Genomic DNA, 16155 nt, shown 5'->3' with positions numbered 1-16155 from the left:
ATGACAAAATGTAGAGGACCCAGCACAGATCTTTGTGGCACTCCACTGGTCACAAGCCTCCAGTCTGAAAAACAACCCTCCACCACCACTTTCTGTCTTCTACCTTTGAGCCAGTTCTGTATCCAAATGGTTAGTTCTTTTTGTATTCTGTGAGATCTAACCTTACTCACCAGTCTCCCATGGGGAACCTTGTCTAATGCCTTACTGAAGTCCATATCGATCACATTTACAGCTCTGCCCTCACCAATCCTCTTTGTTACTTCTTCAAAAAACTCAATCAAGTTTGTGAGACATGATTTCCCACGCATAAAGCCATGTTGACTATCCCTAATCAGTCCTTGCCTTTCCAAATACATGTACATTCTGTCCCTCAGGATTCCCTCCAACAACCTGCCCACCACCGAGGTCAGGCTCACCGGTCTATAGTTCCCTGGCTAGTCCTTACCGCCCTTCTTAAACAGCGGCACCACGTTTGCCAACCTCCAGTCTTCCGGCACCTCACCTGTGACTATTGAGGATACAAATATCTCATCTTTATTCCACTAATGTAGGCTGGAACCTCGATCCCAGAACCTAAAGGTCAGTGAATTTAATATATCAACTAGTTTGTTGCAAGCACTTTGAAAAGTGCATTTTCTCACAATAGTCTGAAATGTTGTCACTATGCAAACTACCACATGATTTGTTTCCTTTCTTACTGCCAGACAGGTTTATCAGTGTTATAATAACATATCACATGTCACAATTCTTTATAAGTAGTGTTGCTGGCTCAGTTTTAGGCGTTTGTACAAGAACATTGGGCACTGGGTATCATGCATTTCACATAGTGGCTGTTTTTGTAAACTTTAACGTCACTAAGATCTTGCTGTGAAGAACCCATGCTTAATTATGAAAATAAAAATGGACAGTCCATAGAACTAGTGACTAACTAGCTAATTACATGACTGACCAAGATAAAACCTGCAACCCTACCATATGTAAAAAGCTGGACCAATAAGTGCTTGCTTAAATAGCGTGTGTCTAATGTAAAGAGTAAAAGAAAACAGCTTCTTTCATAGGCACAACCCTCCCAAAGCAGTTTTCAGTCAATTAATACTTTAAAAGCATTGTCACTAGCAATTTTTGAGAAGATTTGTAGTTCAGGTTGATGATAAGTTTTTAAGTTAGCTCGCTGAGCTGGACAGCTTGGTTTCAAATGTTTCGCCACCATGACTAGGTATCATCATCAGTGAGAGTCTTTGGTGAAGCGCTGGTGGTATGTCCCGCCTCTCTACTTATAGCTCTTTGTTTCTTAAGGTGGGTGATGTCATTTCTAGTTATTTTTTTCAAGGGAAGGTGGTTGGGATCTAAGTCAATATGTTTATTGATGGAGCTCTGGTTAGAATGCCATATCTCTAAGAATTCTCATACATGTCTTCGTTTCACCTGTCCTAGGACGTGTGTGTTGTCTCAGTCAAAGTAGTGTCCTTCTTTGTCTGTATGTATGGAAACTAGTGATAATGATCGTGATAGTGATAGTGGGTCATGTCGGAAATGATAACACCCACCTTAAGAAGCCAAGACCTATAAATAGAGAGGCGGACATACCACCAGCGCTTCACCAAAGACTTTCACTGATGATGTTACCTAGCATGGTGACAAAACATCTGAAAACAAACCTTCAAGCTCAGCCAGCTAACTTACATACTTAGCATTGTCAATGTTGTAATGGAGGAATCCCTGCAGCTACTTGAACAAATTCCCATTAACAGCAATGTGGTAATAATAAAATTGGCTCTCATCCTCTGAGAGGAAAATACTATTTGCTGAAACCTAGATAACTCTTGCATGTAGGACTCTAAAAGGATCGCCAGCTTCCAGTTAAAGTTGGACATGGCTGGTTCTGATGTGTGTAGCTTAATAATTAACCAAGAAACGTTCAAGGAATAAAGATCTACTCTAACTCTAACCACTGACCCCACTTATCCTCCAACACCTGCTATCACACACTCCAACCAGGCACCTGATAGAATCCCTAAAGTACAGCTAGAAACCTTACAGCATATCAAGTCTGCGTTGACTGTCTGGAGAACATCCCACCCAGACCTACACCCCACTCTATCCCTGGAAACCCATATTTCCCATTACTAATCCACCTGGCCTGCACATCCCTCAACACTATGGGGCACTTTAGTATGGCGAATCCACCTAACCTGCACATCTTTGGACCATGGGAGAAAACCAGAGCACCTGGATGAAACCCACACAGACATGGGGAGAGCATGCAAACTCCACACAGACAATCACCCAAGGCTGGAATCAAACTCAGGTCCCTGGCACTGTGACACAGTAGTGCTAACCACTGTGACACCATGCTGCCCAGCCTTGATACTGCATTGCTCCTATCTGCCTTTGACACACGGTGCTGCCACTCCCAAGTAAAACCTGTCTCTTCGCCAACTTGGTACAACTCAAATCGATGATCTACCCGACAGGCCTAGATGTGCTCTGGCTGTTCCTGACACAACCTCACTTCCCTAAAGCTATTGCAAACCCTCATCCGCTTAACAATCACCCTGACTATCTTACCCATTGCCACCCTACCCTCTTGCCCATTTTTCTCGTTATTTACTTGTCTCATTCACCCAGACTCATTCTGTAGAAATTACTAAAAACATTGAATGTTAAATAAATATGAAAAATTAACATGAATTATTAAATTATAATGAAATTCAAACATGAAAATAAATTATAACATTAAATGTTTAAAAAGAAAAGAATAACTAATAAAAAATCTGTATAGCCCTGACAAAACTTTTACCTTACCTTATGTATCTATTCTGTTTACTGTTACCTTTAATGGGCATTTCCAACACATTTGGCATCTGTCCAGGGAGGCTTGGGGGAAATGGTAGGCAAAGGAATTGGAAGAACATGCCTTCACTTGCCTTGCATTACACTGAAGCTCAGACAGCTTACTGCAATGGAAACATCCTGAAGCTGTGAATCTCAGAAAACGCAGATCATTAAGCAAACCGATTTGGTATGATGACCATCAACTAGATCCGTTCCAACAGTAATTGGAAGCTTTGAGTCCACAAATATCTTTACAATGTTCATTGAGGGTTAAATGTTAGCAATGACAAAGGGAATAACTTTCCACTGTTCTTCAAAATAGTGACATGGATTCTTTTAAACTCACCTGAGAATGTAGCTGTCTCACTCAAAAAAGATAACACTTCCAACAGTGCAGCACTCGACTGTAGTATCAGCCCTGATTTTGTTTTTGCTCAAGTGGAGTTGAATACAAACATTTGGATTCAGATGTAAGTATGATACCACTGAACCACAACTGGCACCATCCCTATAGACAAAAGGAAACAGCCAATGCCAAGAGTACCAATTATCCAACAGCACACTGGAACAGGAATACAATACCACAGCAGAAATGTTCTGTTCCTTGGAATGAATCTCCTCACTGGGAATTCAGGATTTGGAAACTTACTCCATATTCTACCAACATGGGTAGAACTTCCCAAAAATTACTTTGTCAATAGTGAGCCTTGTCCATCAGTCATTTTAGCAAGAAGGTAGATGCATTTACTCCATAGTTTAGTCTCTTAGGATAATTCTAATAATTTTATATGAAATCTTAATACTCCAGTTAAACAATTTGCTAAGTTATCTAGATATTGCAAATGATTAATCGTTTATTAAGTGCTCATATAGCAATGATATATCTACATGCTTCATTTAAATTTGTTCTTTTCTACTGACCTTTCTTAATATATAAAAATGTGTTTGGGACATTTTTTCACAATTGTTAGTTTTGAGAATATCAAACCATAGTGCACCCATAAAAGCTCAACCCTGTGCAAAAACATCCATTCACAAACAAGAGATAAGGTCCTTTTCTTTTCAAGCTTTGGAGACATTGTAAATCCAAAAGCAGAGCTGATTTTCCCATCAGAAACAAACATTCAAAATGTACTAGAAATCCACAAGTTATTGGCATTGTATAGATGTTTTAGGTTTGAGTTACTCATTGTGTCAAATGCAGTATCTCCTGTGAAATAGGCTACTTAGTTCTGATTGCCCATAGTGGAATAATGAGCTGTAACATTGACTCACAACAAGTGTATAGCTTAACACCAGTGAATGAGTTTGAAACACATCATTCTCTTGATTTTCAATACCTCAGTAACAACGTGCACTGCAGGGCTGTACTCTAAGGACATTGACATTCATAAAACAGATATGTAATAAATTGTATCTAAAGAAAATATCTCTGACTTTTTTTTGTGCACCACATCACAGAATTTGGATATTATTTGGCTTATTTCTTCTCTATGTGTAGGAACTGCAATTGCACTTCAAAAATGATCCAATGGTTTGAAAATACTCTTAAGTTGTTCATGTTACCCACCAAATCTCAAACAATAATTTGGGATCAAGCTTGCTGAATTAGATGTGGCTACATGGCTATTTTGGCTGGCTGGCAGGTTTGTAATGCTAGTAGTGTGGGTCAACTTCCTGCTCTGACTGAGGTTACTATGAAGGGGTCTCCTTCTCAATATCTCCCTTGGTTGAGATTTGGTGACCCTCGGGTTAAAGCATCACCAGTTGGCTCTCTCTGATGAGGGAGTAGCTCAGTGGTGACTTTATCTATGCCCAGGGCATCAATGTGGACTTCAACAGCTTCCTCATTTCCCCTTCCCCCACCTCATCCTAGTTTCAAACTTCCAGCTCAGCACTGTCCCCATGACTTGTCCGGACTTGTCCGACCTGCCCAGCTCCTTTTCCACCTATCCACTCCACCCTCTCCTCCCTGACCTATCACCTTCATCTCAATTGTACTCTATGCTACTCTCTCCCCACCCCCACCCTCCCCTAGCTTATCTCTCCACGCTTCAGGCTCACTGCCTTTATTCCTGATGAAGGGCTTTTGCCCAAAATGTCGATTTCGCTGCTCCTCGGATGCTGCCTGAACTGCTGTGCTCTTCCAGCACCACTAATCCAGAATCTGGTTTCCAGCATCTGCAGTCATTGTTTTTACCACTTTATCTATTGGTTCTATTTGAGTTTGTGGAAGTGCTGGGTGCTTTGAGGAGCTGATTAAAGTGGTGTTAACACAAAGCAAAGAACAAAGTTGTGGCTTCAAGGATTCTGGGCAAACTTTTTTTTATCAAACAGGATGGCAGCATAGGAGGAAAATTGAGCAAAATTCCCATGGAATTCACACATGGAAGAGGAGAGGGATACTTAACAAAGAGTCTTCTCCTCCTGTGCTTTTCCAGAAACACTTCTCTTAAATCCAGTGAAGATAGGAGCAGTGTATGCATCATCTGAACTTCAGGAAGAAGGTGCTCTACCACCTCCTACAACCTCAGCATAAAACAAGAATGATGATGCCAGCGGTTGCGAATATGACCATGGACTTAAATTTAACAAAGAACAGTATAACGCAAGAACAGGTCATTCAGCCCACCAAGACTGCATTGGCATATGGTGTCTTTCAAAACTAAAAACCTTTTGCCTCTACATAGTCCGTATCCCTCTATTCTCTGCCTATTCATATACCTGTCAAGGTGCCTCTTAAATATTGCTATTGGTTCTGCCTCCACTTCCTCTTCTGGAAGTGCATTCCATATTTAGCACAGTAAAAACTTGCCTCACAGCTTTAAATATCCTCTCTTTTTTGCTGGAAAGTGGGCTTGCAATGCAGAGTAAACAAGATGGATTCAATTAGCACACTGGCTGAGGTTACCATGAAGGATTTTTCTTCTCAGCCTCTCCCTTTGCCTAGGCATGTTGACCCTCAGGTTAAACCATCACTCATCATCTCTCTTATGAGAGAGCAGGACTATGGTGACTTTCTTTTAAGGTGTTAAAGAACATAAATGAGTGCAGCAATATAGGGGGTGTGGGAAGCATTGATGGCTACAGACTATAGGTGGCATAGAGAAAATGAGAGCTATGAGGTGGTTAAATGGACCTAGGCTGATCCTTTTCATTGCAATATAAACAGTGGCCACTGCTCCCCATGGTGCTGCCAGTGCTGCAGAGTTGCTGACATCTAACTGATCAAAACCTCTCCAGGCTAGGATTTCATAAGACCATAAGACCATAAGACATGGGAACGGAAGTAAGGCCATTCAGCCCATCGAGTCCACTCCGCCATTCAATCATGGCTAATGGGCATTTCAACTCCACTTACCCGCATTCTCACCCTCTTTGGTTCTTGATTCAGTCAGACTCGTGACCTTCTGTATCTAGAAGGACAAGGGAAGCATATTCACAGTAAAAATACCACCTCCAAGTCATACACCATCCTGACATTGAATTATATCATTGTTCTTTTATTGTCACTGTGTTAAAATTCTGGAATTCCCTCTCTAAAAGCTCATCAAGATTTTCTTGAGAGCAATTAGGGATTGACAATAAATTCTGGCTTAGCCAATAGTTCCTCCAAATAGTGAAACTAGAATGTAATAGTTGTGCCATTCCCACTCCTGTTTCTGCATATAAATTTTCCCAGAATGCCTTCAACCATCTGCTTCATGCAGAATACACTTTGGATATAAGAGGCAGAATCTGGCTTTAAGTGATACAGGCCAGTGCTGCTCGTGTCACACAGATTTGATCCACCCAACAGCCACTGAAGCATGTAGTCACTCAGAAACATGTTTAGCACCAGGTGCACATCTTTATCATGATGATGTAGGAGGCAACACAACGATATTTGTGTATCTTTGTGTGTGCAGGGATTCATTGTCAATCATCATCCCCAATCCATTTTCAGTTACAATCATTTCTTTAGCATTTTATCTCCAAGAAACAATATCAACTAAGGCATTATTTATTTTTCAGAAACACCAACGTTCCCCATCTAGATGCAGTCCCATTTACTGAATACCCTTTGTTATTGTGCTATTTTCCAAAGTGACCATTGCTGGCACTTTGTGGTATTTGTCACCTCTAATAACGTGTGATACTGGATGAAGATTGTTTGAAGTAGTTCTCTGCCACAAATCCTAATCCTCCTTTGTCTTTACTTTATCTCAGGCCTATTAAGTGATTTGTTATTAAGGACATATCGCCGAAGAGCAGCTACAGAAGAGGCACTTTTATTAGATAACAAGAAGATTTATTACTGGCAATAAGTACAACTAAGTTTGTTTCATCATAATTGGGGGTGGCATGATGACTCAGTGGTTAACACTATTGCCTCACAGTGTCAGGGACCTGGGTTTAATTCCCACTTGGGCAACTGTCTATGAGGAGTTTGCATGTTCTCCCTGCATCTGTGTGGGTTTCCTCTGAGTGCTCTGGTTTCCTCCCACAGTCAAAAGATGGGCAGGTCAGGTGAATTGGCCATGTCAAATTACCCATAGTATTAGGTGCATTAGTCAGGGTGTGGATGGGTTACTCTTTGGAGGGTTGTTGGGCTGAAGGGCCTGTTTCCATACTTTAGGGAATCTAATCTCTTTTCATAATTGTGTGCACCGTAGAGAACTGGTACAGTTGCATCTAAACTATAACTCCCTCTTCCATCTGCAGACTGCGTGTGCCATCAGAAAAATGAGGGGAGGCAAAGCAACAGGAACAATAAATTCTACAGAACGATTATCTTTACTGCTGTTTGACAAGTTTTTCTGTTTTCCAGCCTTTGCTGGAATTTTAATCCATTTTTCTGAGCAAATAGTGCCCCCATAACTGATGTAATACTCTTAGTCCTTGCATTCAGCTCTGGTAAACACCAACTATCTTTCACCCAGCATGTTCTTTCTCTTTCTGATAATAATTTGACCTTGGAAGCCTTTCAGCTTACAGAGCCCTTTCACACAAACAACAGCAGTATTTCTTACAAGGGCATTTGCACACTATCTTCCTTGTTCCCAAAGGCTTCTATCTCATTTGGCACCATTGCCATTCCAGACATTGTGTATCCATTGTACAATAATCTGGCTTAAAGCTACATTATGTTGCTTCACCAATCAAAAATTAAAATTTCACTCAGTTACCATTTTTTAAAATTGCACCAGCAAGCAATTAAATTCTGCTGTTACCTTGATTCACCATTTTTATTCTAATTTGTTGTGTTGAAGAAAATTTACTATTTAACAATTCAAAGTGTGTGAGATGATACTGTGAAAGTAAAAGCTTTTTCTCATTCAAGGTGACAGTTAAAGGAGTTAAGGGATGTTACACACTTGGTCATTGTCAGTATCCCCCCAAATGGAAAAGGCATTCAGGTAATATATAACCTGTAACTTTCTGAACTGGAGAAAATTTAGACATGCCCTATTAATGTTTTTCTTACTTATCAGAGATAACAAATAGGATATTAGCAAAATCAAGGAAAATTCATGCACTCATCCAATTTTGTCACTAATTCTCTGCCACTTAACTGCATTTTGAATGCATCTACCTATTCTCTACGCTACGTTCCCTGATATATTAATTCACATATTTATCACTTCTTCAGTTAAAATAAAGTTCTTCCAATATCTAAATTTCCTCTTCCTCAATTTCAATTTGTAATAATTTCAATTTACAATTTATGATTTCAATGTGTTATAATCTCAGTAACTTGAGTTACTTTGAAGTAATGCTTCAGGTTTACCCAACCCCAATAACTTAATAAATTACCAATGAAACTTTTGTAGTAGCTTTCACAAATTTATTTTATTTCTAACTTACTTACTATGAGGAGAATGGGGTTGAGTTTTCTGCCATTGCTCATTGGACAATGTGGTAGGTAGGGACATGAAGTCTGGTGTCATGGCAGAGCAACACACCCAACATCTACGCATCCCCATAGGTGTTCTACCTGGAGGGAGGGAAGCATCGAGAAGCTGTCAGCCATGGGCCAATTGAGGATATTAAGTGGCCATTTAATTGTCACTTAAGACTTCCCCTTTCCTCCAGTGTGATACTCCTCTGGTGAGGAGGCTCACTCAAAGTGTCAGACCACTCACTAAGGGTTGGTGAGCTACTAGCTGGGTGGGAGGAAAGGTGATTCCCATTTAAGCACCTTGTGCTCATCGAAGGCCACCTAATGTTCATGTTTCTGTTCCCAGCAGCCTCTAGTTCACTTACAATTCAGCCCATCAAGTCATTATAACTCAGAAAGAGGTAATTTGAATCATTGAATCTTTAGCAACTCTCTATAAAATAGCTCCATCAGTCTTATTCACTCTCTCTTTCCCTGCGGATCAGGAAGTATATTTCCCTGAAATACCCATCCAATTTCCTTTGATTGTGTCTTCTTCCAGGCCTATCATATGGTCTCCATGCCCCTTCCAATAGGTGCCAGACCTAACACTGACAATCTAATTGGTAATTGTTCCATCTTTTGGATGAAGAAGCTAACTGAGGAACAGAGGGAGAAGCTAACCTCAAAGTTCTTCCCCATTGGATTTTCCTTGGGTCATTTCTGGACAAATGGATATAGATTTGTTTCTACAATTAGTCAACAACTCTATGTTATTGTATCATATGACCACCAAGATGGTGGAAGATAAACAAGATGAATCTTTTCCTTCTAGGAGCTCCCACAATAACGAGAGAGTTATAAGTGAAGATGCTAATCGCTGTATTTCAATTATCATAGAATGTTAACAGTTGACTCATAATATTAGAATCAAAGAATTGCTACAGTGCAAAAAGAGGCTATTCAGCCCAGTGACTCTGCATCAAACCTTCAAAAATCATCCACCCCAGACCCATCCCCCTACCTTATCCCCATAACCCCACATTTACCATGGCTAATCCACCTAGCCTGCACATGCCTGAAGTCTAAGAAGCAATTTGGCATGGCCAATCCATGGTGTGCCTTCAGGTCCCAGTGGAAACTCTACTAATGGAAACATCTTCTCCATGTCTACTCTATCCAGGCCTCTCAGTATTCTGTAGGTTTCAATCAGATACCCCCTTATCCTTCTGAACATCATGGAGTACAGACCCAGAGTACTTAACTGCTCCTTATATGACAAACCTTTCATCCCCAGGATCATTCTTGTAAACTTCTTCTTGATCCCCTCCAATACCAGCACAGCCTGCCTTAGATACAGGTCTAAAACTGGTCACAATATTGCAAATGTGGTCTGACCAGAGGCTTATGCAGCCTCAGAGGTACATCTCTACTTTTGTATACTAAATGAATACTAACATTGCATTTGCCTTCCTACCTGCTGACTGAACCTTTAGAGAATCCTGAACAAAGCTTTTTACTATTTAAAAGCTATTCTTCACTTCTATTCTTCCTCCCAAATGCATGACCTCAAAATTTCCCACCTTTTATTCCATCTGTTACTTCTTTGTCCACTTTCCAAGCCTGTCCAAGTCCTTCTACAGACTCCCCGCTTCCTCAACCCTACTTGTCCCTCCACCTAACAAATATATTTGGTCATCTTGGACAGTAGAGCTAATTAGGGGTAGTTTGTAATATGATGATCATATCTCCTATTGTGAAATGGTGCACATTGTCTGACCCTCTTTATTTATACAACAAAGCAGGCAAATTGAAAAGTAAATGGATATTTGAAAAAGAGATTATTAACTTACATGCTTTTTTCAGAATGACATGGTAATATAATATAAATAGAACAGGAACCACATAATCTCTGTAAAAAGAAATGTAATGAATCTGATTAGCACACCTTTCTTATAAAAGAACTCTAATGGTCTATGATTCATTCAGTACAATGATTTGAACCTGCCATTAAGCTTTTGCGCTTTTGTTAGAATTGACAATTCCAACAACCTACATGTTCTGGATGTGCTCTAAAATATGCAGATGGAAAGTCAGGTGCAGTACCTCCTTGCACTATTGAAGAACTCAGGATTAATAATTGAACTGACTTTGTATCATACAGCAACATAGTAGAATAAAAGGATAACAGTGAGATACTAAACGAATGAAGAATAGTTTATATTTTCTATAAGAAATGCTTGTGTGAGGAAATATATGACTGATACAGTAGGCCCAAGACTGATTTATAACTAACTTCAGCAACTAGTGTAAAAACACATTGACAGAGGGATCTATTAGCACAATGTTGAAATGGTATTTGGGGAAATATATTGTCAATAGAACTGGTCTTCAAAGAGTTCAGAAACACATAAATTGTAAAGTTCCTTTTGAACTATGCAAACAGAGATCTAGTCAAAGTTTTACATAGTACTTGCATCATAGAAACAGGTCATCCTGCCCATTTCCATGGGTGTGTGCACAGACCTGTGGTTCCATGCTTAGCAGAAGGGTAAGTCTGACTTAGTCCCAGGTGAGCATCAGTAAATACTAGCCTGAACTTCTCAAGGTTAGACTGCACCCTTAAAGGGGATGTACATTCTGGCTGCAGCAGATTCTAGGAGAAAGTGAGGTCTGCAGATGCTGGAGATCAAAGTTGAAACTTTATTGCTGGAACAGCACAGCAGGTCAGGCAGCATCCAGGGAACAGGAGATTCGACGTTTCGGGCACAGGCCCTTTCCTGAGGAAGGGCCTGTGCCCGAAACGTCGAATCTCCTGTTCCCTGGATGCTGCCTGACCTGCTGTGCTGTTCCAGCAATAAAGTTTCAACTGCAGCAGATTCTAAAAGAGGGAAAGAAAGACTTTCTGAATAGGAATGAAAGGCTCCATTGCTGCTCCTGTGGGAAAAGAACACTCTGTGCCTGTATCATTCTATCCAGTATGATCTCCACATTGCTGCTTACAAAGCAGGGTGCATATTTCCCCTTATTACCATGTCTGGGGCAAATGGTGCACTGCAGCTCCAGACTGACGGTACTTGTCCAGGTGCACAACAGGCTTTTAAAGATGGCACAAGTACAAGGGATACTGGTCTTTCAGTGGATATCCATTGAATAGTGAGTTGTTCCGAGAACAGCTCATTGGAAGATAGGAATAGAATTCGGCATGAGGAAGTGGTATAGGGTGAGGGAGATAGTTAAATAAGGTGAGTTTGGTAAGATACAGCAAGAATCTTTCCACAAAGCTCAATGCAACTCTGACTTAGCCAAAAGCCCATATTCTGGGTTCATGGAGAATGACTACATCAGGCAAAGGTAAGACACCAACAAGCAGACTGCTGCAATTACTATTACTACTGCTCCTGAAAGTGAAGTGGATACCTTTATGATGGAAGTCACAATGCCATCTAACAGTCTTAATAATGCACTGTCTTCCTGGGAACTGTATAATAAGAGTGCATGGTGTACATTCTAAATGAGGTTCTGGTACACTAGTTAAAATGTCATGACAAGGTTAGTACAGCAGATAACGAAAACTGCTTTTGGAATACAGGCCTTGAGAAATAGATTATAAGATGTTGTGAAGAGGGTAGCTATCATGCTTTGGTTCATAAACATTCTGATGGAGGACCCCGAACAGCTCTGAACACTACAGCTTAGGAAGGATAGTATGGCCTTGTCATAAATAAGAACTTTCAAAAAAATTATTGCATTCAATCTTGTACTTGCATGTTTTGTTTGTTGTTACGATTTAATAACATTGCCAGAGGGTACTCCTCAGTGATAATACTTGAAGTGATTGCAGAACTGCTTCTACATGATATGAGTTTGTAATGTAAACTCTGTTTGATTGGAGACCTGTGTTAAGGTATCTCAGGGAACTTGTAGCAGGCTACTTTGCTTTAGGCTACCAGCCACAATTTTAGTTGTTCTGAACATTTGCTATCATTAAGCAACACACTTAACAGTCTGACACAATTATATCCCTCCTTTGTGTATCAGTAAACTGAAAATACTATATTCACATACTTCACTACAATGTTACATCACAATGACAGGGCCCATTCTTTTCAACCCTATAAATGCATAAGTTTTAAATGTCATGTTATCCTGTTGATACAAAATGATTTTAACTCTTACACATCACATAACAGGTGCCACTGAGTTCCCAGTTTTCTTCTGTCCAGCAATTGATATTGCACCTCACCCCCAAAAACCTATACCAGTGTACAGCAATTCATGCAGGTTCATTTCCTCTAGATAGGTTAACCACTGTATATCAATGCAAGGTGTTTATCAGTCTTTTAGAAAAGTCCTGCAGCCAGTAAGCTACAAAGCATGACAGATAAGCAACAATTTTGCATGTGGCAAATCACTTATTGACATTGGTAATGCAGAATTCAGCCTGTAGCATAAACATTGAATTTGATTTGGCAACAGCATTTAAAGTTATCACAATTTACCTCCAGGTAATGCAGTCCTGCCTTTAAACAGAAGTAGTAATAACTTCAAAACCACAGTTTTAAATTGCTGCCATTACCACTGACAATTTGGCAAATGTTCCTTTTTAAAGTTATCATTTAATAATGACATTGTGCACTTAGTAATTCTCAGGGAATTAGGCACCACCATCTAATAAGAACATGGAGCAAGGGTGAATTTCTTAGCTGTCTTCAGCAATTACTGGGAATCCCCAGCAACGCTACCTCCTTCAAGATGGTATGACTGATAATTGAGAAAGACATTTTCATTCCAGGTGCAACCATGAAATTCATGCTATAAGCTACTTAGAGACCAGTAACTCTTTGAAGTTTAAGGTTCCAATTAATAAGAGAATAAAGCCATAAGAATGTATAGCTTCGAACAAATGAAATCTTAATGTATCAAGTTAGAAAGTCAAATAAAGTACTACACACATATCCAACATATAGTTTGACATTCAGAATTATCACGAAATAGATGAGTTAACAGAAAAGTAGTAAAACACTTTAAATGATCAATACAGTCAAGAGAGATCCACCCTCGATTTTAGTGACACACACACCAAATCTTATTAAAACTCTAACTCCTTTGCAAGGGAAACCAGTTCTAAAATTTTGAAGATCTGGCTTTGCAACTTTGTGAAAAGTTTCTCCAACTTAAACTGCCTTAATAACTCATTATCATAGAATGCTTACAATGTGGAAACAATCTTTCGGCCCAACAAGTCCACACCAACCCTCCAAAGAGCATCCCACTCTGACTTACCCCTGTACCCTATCCCTATAACTCTGCATTTCCAATGGTTAATCCTCCTAGCCTATATGTCCCTGGACGTTAGGGGCAATTTAGCATGGCCAATTCACCTAACCTGCACATCTGTGGACTGTGGGAGGAAACCAGAGCACTCAGAGGAAACTCACACAGACATGAGGAGAATGTGCAAACTCCACACAGACAGTCGCCTAAAGCCCAGGTCCCTTGTGCTGTGAGGCAGTAGTGCTAACCACCGAGCCACCATGCTGCCCCTTATGCCTTGGTAATCAAGTTTCCTCCTGTGATCAAATTCTCCAGGACTCCTGAGATTGCACTCAATTGTTCAATTACATGTACAATTTCAGATTTCATCAAACAGCTAGCTGCAGCTTTTGACATGACCATCCATGAAATGCTGTTCCAATACCTCTCCACTATTGTACATCTGATTATATTCTTCATTATCCATTTGCTGTCAAATCCAGAATTATATCTACAGCATCTTTTCCTATTTCAACAGTGTTATCTCAAGTGTTCTCCAAGGAATCTATTCTCGGCCCACTTCAATTGCTCATCTTTGCTGTCCCTTAGCGAGATAATTCAAAAGAACAACATCAGTTTTTATATGTAATCTGTTGACATCCAGTACCACCTCACCACCAGCCCTCTTGAACCAACCATCATTTCTATATTATCAGACTGAAGTCAGTAATATAGGAACAGAAATTTTCTCCAACTAATGCTTCCAACTGACTGTCTTCAGTCCCTGTCACAAATCCCATTTCTTGAGCATCTACATCACCCATCCATGGCAATAATTTCAAATTGAATGAGACTATTTGTAACCTCAGTGACTCCGAGGTGTACTTTCTGCTCGATACCCACATTACCACTAAACTAATATATTTCCACCTCCTCCTTTGCCACTTATCTTTGCTACCTTTTGACTTGATCACACTCCTGGCTAGTCTGTAGATCTCTGTCCTCCATACCTTTGAGATCATTCAAGACTTAATTATATTTGTCCTAATTCTACCAAACATCTGTATATAACATATTGTAATGCCTGATTAGGGTATCAGTATGAATACAAGTTGTTTTTGGTTTTCACCTTTCTCCAATTAGCACGTTATACTAAAGTGAATGGTGGAAACTGAAAAATGAGAATAGCTCTCCAGTTCAGACACAATGGAAAAGGGAATTTTCCAGGCCATTGGAGATGCTGGGGGTGCGATTTGCAAAATAAAGAATCAAAGGAAGTCACTAGGTTCATACCCTGATGCGATGCTGCATCCTTCCCACAAGCGGCAATTAAAGTTTTTAAGAAGCTGATTAAGAGTTCCTTTCTTTCATTGCCAAAGGCTCTTTACCAGCAGCACATGTTTGGACCTTGGTAACTTCAGTGAAGCAAGTATATGATGGGCTGTCACTGTGACCAGAAATGGACACAAATGCGGAATTGTAAAAGGGAAATCAATAAGCCTGAACTCAACAAAGGTTTTGTCACTACATCACATTGGAATTGCTGTTATTGATATTGTTAGAGGTGAGCTAATTGCTGCCAGCTCCTGCAAAATTCACAATCAGAGAGATTTTAGACCCTCATGACTTTGAGTCTTTTATCCAGAATCAGCTAAGTGTCAATTTTGTGGAGTTTCATGGACTGGACATCACTGTGAGTTCAAATGAGTTATTTCACACAGTCCGCTGCTGCTTACTTTATTATGTTGCACCACACTGCTCCCATTCTATCTTGCTCTCTCCTGCAGAGGAAGTACTTAGAGTCATAGAGTCATAGAGATGTACAGCATGGAAACAGACCCTTTGGTCCAACCAGTCCATGTCGAATGGATATCCCAACCCAATCTAGTCCCACCTGCCAGCACCCGGCCCATATCCCTCCAAACCCTTCCTATTCATATACCCATCCAAATGCCTCTTAAATGTTGCAGTTGTACCAGCCTCTACCACTTCCTCTGGCAGCTCATTCCATACACGTACCACCCTCTGTGTGAAAAAGTTGCCCCTTAGGTCTCTTTTATATCTTTCCCCTCTCACCCTAAACCTATGCCCTCTAGTTCTGGTCTCCTCGACTCCAGGGAAAAGACTTTGTCTATTTATCCTACCCATGCCCCTCATAATTTTGTAAACCTCTATAAGGTCACCCCTCAGCTTCTGATACTCCA

This window comes from Chiloscyllium plagiosum, chromosome 12 (genome assembly GCF_004010195.1).
Source record: "Chiloscyllium plagiosum isolate BGI_BamShark_2017 chromosome 12, ASM401019v2, whole genome shotgun sequence".
In the NCBI taxonomy this organism is placed as follows: domain Eukaryota; kingdom Metazoa; phylum Chordata; class Chondrichthyes; order Orectolobiformes; family Hemiscylliidae; genus Chiloscyllium; species Chiloscyllium plagiosum.
Note: the sequence above shows the minus strand (reverse complement) of the source record.